This window comes from Macaca mulatta, chromosome 17 (assembly GCF_049350105.2).
Source record: "Macaca mulatta isolate MMU2019108-1 chromosome 17, T2T-MMU8v2.0, whole genome shotgun sequence".
NCBI classification, from domain to species: Eukaryota; Metazoa; Chordata; class Mammalia; order Primates; family Cercopithecidae; genus Macaca; species Macaca mulatta.
The window spans coordinates 31,795,573-31,800,479 of NC_133422.1; the positions used below are offsets into that span (position 1 = coordinate 31,795,573).

Below are 4,907 nucleotides of genomic sequence, written 5' to 3' on the forward strand. Positions count from 1 at the left end.
AGTAGAAAGATGGTTATCAGTGGCTGCGAATGGTACTAGGAGTTTGGGGGTGGGGAGCTGGGGATGGTTAATGGGTATGAAAAAATAGAAAAAAATGAATAACACCTACTATTTGCTAGCACAACAGGGTGACTATAGTCAATAATAATTGTATATTTTTAAATGATCGAAAGAGTGTAATTGGATTGTTTGTAACACAATGATAAATGCTTGAGGGGACAGAGATACCCCATCATCCATGATAAGGGTGGTTAATATGCATTTAGTTATATCTCTTACTATACTTAAATTGCCATATTGGTGCTTTAGTCATATATATGTGTCAAATGATGAATATAAATTTATTGTTTGAAAAGTTCCCATGAATGTTATATTTTTCCCTTAGTCTACTCTAGAACATGCATTTTAAATAATTTATGAAACTAGAATTCTTAATGGGGATCAGTTAATAGTTTGTGGTCTTTAAATATTCCTGTCTCTTCTTGCAGGGGAGATGGACTCATATTTTTCCATTTTATATTACAGGAGACAGCATTATTTTTCTGATTTACTGAACATTTTAGATACTGCCATTACTGTGATTATCCTGCTGGTTGATGTCATTTACATTTTTTTTGACATTAAGTTTCTTAAGGATGTTCCCAGGTATGAAATATAAGACTCACCTCTCTCAAAGTTTTTCATTTATTTTTTGCATTTTCTGTGGCTTTTATTCAATATAATCTTTTCAACTTCAAATGGCCTCATTTTATACCAAATATGTTGCTTTAAAATGAAATGTATAGGTAAATTCCCACACAGGTTGAAACTGAAAGATTGTGGTATTTAGGGACCAGCAAAGAGTATACACACTAAGTACCAGTAATTGAATAAAAAAGATGGAGTAGCCAAAGAAGGACTTTACCTCTTGTATTAACTTTATAACTTCGCTACATTTTGAAGTTCTCATTAAATTCCCATTTGTATCATTTTTTGGCCTTTTGGCTAAGATCAAGTGTGATATTCTTATTAGTTTAATATCTGATACATTAAAAAATTTGATACTAAATTCCCCTCTGTGCTTCAACTACAAATCCCTTACACATATGTTCTGTCTGGGTTTTTCCCACAGCCAAGAGGGAATTTATTTGAGCATATGCAAAATTTGAGTGACTTCAATCATGATTTTCTTTTCCTTTTTTTTTTTTTTTCTTTTGAGATGGAGTCTCACTCTGTCGCCCAGGCTGGAGTTCAGTGGCATGATATCAGGCTCACTGCAACTTCTGCCTCCCCGGTTAAAGCGATTTTCCTGCCTCAGCCTCCCGAGTAGCTGGGATTACAGGCATGCACCACCATACCTGGCTAATTTTTGTATTTTTAGTAGAGATGAGTTTCACCATGTTGGTCAGGCTGGTCTTGAGCTCCTGACCTCAAGTGATCTGCCCACCTCGGCCTCCTAAAATACTGGGATCACAAGCGTGAGCCACCGTGCCCAGCCTCAATCATGATGTTCTAAAAAATAGAAAACAGAACAGAAACAGAAAACTAGGAGATGACATGTATAGCAACACAACAGTAGAGTTTTGCAGTATAGTTGTGGTAGAAACAAAGAAAGCTAAGGCAAAGTTAGAACTGCGGGGGATTAGGAAACTAAAGGGTATATGAGGACCTGGTGACTCTCTCTCTTTTTTTTTTTTTTTCCTTTTTACTGTGACAGTGAGGAAAATGGAAGAGCTAATGTATACTGGGATGTAGATGTTGGTGGCTTCCTAAGCTTGTTCATGGGTCAAATACCTGGTTTCTTTCTGTACCCCTAGCTTCCCTGGACTACAACTCAGGCACCAACTAAGCATGTTAAGTGATAGGCTTTTGGAGTTGTTTGAAAATCACCTCAGCCAGTGTGGTCCTCGGACTAGAAACCTCAGCATCACTTGAGAGCTTGCTAGAAATACAAGAAAAATACCTTAGGCCCCACCCCAGACCCACTGAATCAATATCTCTGGGACTCAGCAATCTGTAGCTTAACAGGTTTTTCCAGATGACTCTGATTTATGCATGCCCAAACCAGAGAAGCACTAGTCCAAACCATCAGTTCTCTGCTTTGATATTTCTCATGGTAGGAGAGACACCAGCTAGCACACTTGGGAAGTATCTCAATCTGTTGCCTGCCTGATGTGCATTAGTAGCTGTAGTGAACCTCTGTTACAGATGGGGGTAACAAAGGTGAACAAGAATCCTCAATTTGTTTTGATGTGGAAAAATTGAAAATGCTAGTTTCAAATCCCAAAGTTAAATTTACAAATTCTAAGACTCTATTGTTTCACTATTTCTCTAGACCAGAATTTTTCAATCTCAGCATTACTAACATTTTGGGCCAGATCATTATTGTCACAGGAGGGTGGTGAGCAGTTATATTCATTGCAGGATGTTTAGCAGAATTCCTGGCTTCTATTCATTAGATGGAAGTAGCACGTGCACGCGCGTGAACACACACACACATACACCAGTTGTGAAAACCAAAAGTGCCTCAAGACACTGTCAAATATCCCCCATGTAGGTGATTGAGGAGAGGAGGGAAAATTGTCCCTGGTTAACAACTGCCACTCTAAACTGAATTTATATTCATAAAATTCTCTGTTTCTGAAGCAAAAATTGATCTTTTAAATTTATTTTTAGATGGACACGTTTATTTCGACTTCTACGACTTATCATTCTGATAAGAGTTTTTCATCTGGCTCATCTAAAAAGACAACTTGGAAAGCTGATAAGAAGGCTGGTAAGTGGGTAAAACATGCTTATGATTCAGAAAAATATTTTGTGTTTCGGGACCCATTGGCAAGGGTTGATTTCTATACTGTATAATGTCCTTTATTTTTATGTTAGTTTATGTTTCACAAACTAATAATGGTTTTAAACTTTCAGGTTTCAGGAAACAAAAGGCGATACAAAAGGGATGGATTTGACCTAGACCTCACTTATATTACTGGTTTGTGACACTTAACTGTTGATTTACTTAGATTAACTTCACTTTTTCTTGTAATTATATTTTTATTTTGTTTTTGCCTTGTCTAAGCCACATTCATTCAAAGTATTCTTTATTCATGAGGCTATATGCTATGCCACTGTGATAGTGTGACATATTTGTGCTTTAACTCTGGCAAAGAAGATTTCCATGTCATCTCAATTCAGGACTACTCGATTGCAGCACAGGAACTTGAACGGATTTTCAGCTGACTCCAGCTGAGTTTCAATTTATTAAGTTCTAGTAGTTATGCTGAATCCCAAGGATCCCAGAGAGACTGCTTCTCTTCCTAGAACCCCAGAGAATGAGGTCCCAGCTTTGTAGATCTCAGGTTTTCTGAGTCAGAGGGCTACAAAGCACTTTGGGAGTTCCCACCATTACTGGTGCCCACAATTCTTGGATTTTCTTTGGTATTTAAGAAATAAATTCCAAGAACAGGGAGAACTTCAGACTGAGGCCAACATAAGTACATGGCATATGGTTTGAACCGGTGGAGACTTACGAACACTGTGCCAGCTTAGTGGTCATTATGTTGGATAATTTAACATGTTATCTTGATTATCCTGAGTATTAGCTCTTTTCTGTCAACCTCAATCTTAAAATTTATTTTTCTGTGAAAATGGAGTCTGATCATATAAAATTAATTTTTGTATGTTATTTTAAATCTATAATGATGTTTGTAATAGTGATGATTTTGACTTCCAGAACGTATTATTGCTATGTCGTTTCCATCTTCTGGAGGCCAGTCCTTCTATCGGAATCCAATTAAGGTAAGCGTGTTTATCTTAAAAATACTCATTTCTCAGTGAATGTAGACTGTGTAGTCAAAAGTTTAATATTGACCCAGAAATGTCAATATTCTTTCCAGAAGGTACTCTTTCAAGTAAAACAATCATCATGGATTGATACCAGTTACAATTGTACCAGTGGTTACAAACCACCCCCAAACTTACTGGCTTATACCAGCAACTATTTATTTGGCTTATGATCCTATGGTTTGTGAATTTGAGATGGGCTTAACTGTTCAATTCTGTGCTCACAGGGAGGATTGCCTCTCTCAACTGAGCTCATTCACGCATCTGTGGGCAGCTACTGAGTCATCTGAGCACTGGCTAGTCTAAAATGACTTGGCTGCCCTCAGCGGACAGAGCCACTGCATGCTCCATGCACCCCTCAAGGCCCATCCCATCTGGCACCCACTGCTGCCAACAGCCCCCTCCCCCTGACCAACAGAGATGCCATATGCTACATGCACTTCTAAGACCCTGAGGACTGGCCTGCCTGGTGCTCACCCTGCTGGTGGCACCACCCTACCACTAGCAAAGCCACTGCACCTAGCACGCATACCTCTAGGGCCTTAGAACTAATCCGACTGATGGCGCCCACCCCAAGAAAAGCCATACCACTGTCTCCACAAACACTCACCATCTAGGCCTCTGAGGCACTCAGAGACACCTCTAAATGCTGATTACAGCCAAAGAAGTCACATGAAGACTATATTACTGCAGCCACCTAGAACCAAAGTCAAATCACCCTACTCAGTGAACACTAGGAGACAACTATTGGAAACAATATTTCTCTATGAAAGCTCCGTAACATTGGAAAAGGCACCTGTTCCACCAGATGTGCAAAAATCAATTTAGGACCACAAGAAACATAAAAGCAAGGAAACATTACACCTCCAAAGAAACACAATAATTCCCCATTAACAGACCCTAAATGTTGAGTATATCAAATGACTAAGAAGCAATTTGAAATAATTATCTTAAGGAAACTTTATGAGGTACAAGAGAATACAGATAGACAAATTGATGAAATTAGAAAAACAATTTACGGTCTTATGAGAAATTCAAGAAAGATATAGATGTCATTAAAAACCAAACAGAGATCTTGGAGCTGAAGAATT

At 38.4% G+C, this 4,907-nt stretch overlaps 1 long non-coding RNA gene and 1 pseudogene across 1 annotated transcript; both read left to right on the top strand.

Moving 5' to 3' along the window:
- The first annotated feature begins 416 nt into the window (after nucleotides 1-416).
- On the top strand, nucleotides 417-2,969 carry LOC144336148 (uncharacterized). The gene is made up of 3 exons (XR_013407657.1): nucleotides 417-645; nucleotides 2,656-2,755; nucleotides 2,902-2,969. It is a non-coding gene; the product is annotated as an uncharacterized LOC144336148 (long non-coding RNA).
- On the top strand, nucleotides 965-1,079 carry LOC144336362 (U2 spliceosomal RNA; annotated as a pseudogene).
- Nucleotides 2,970-4,907: the final 1,938 nt, after the last annotated feature.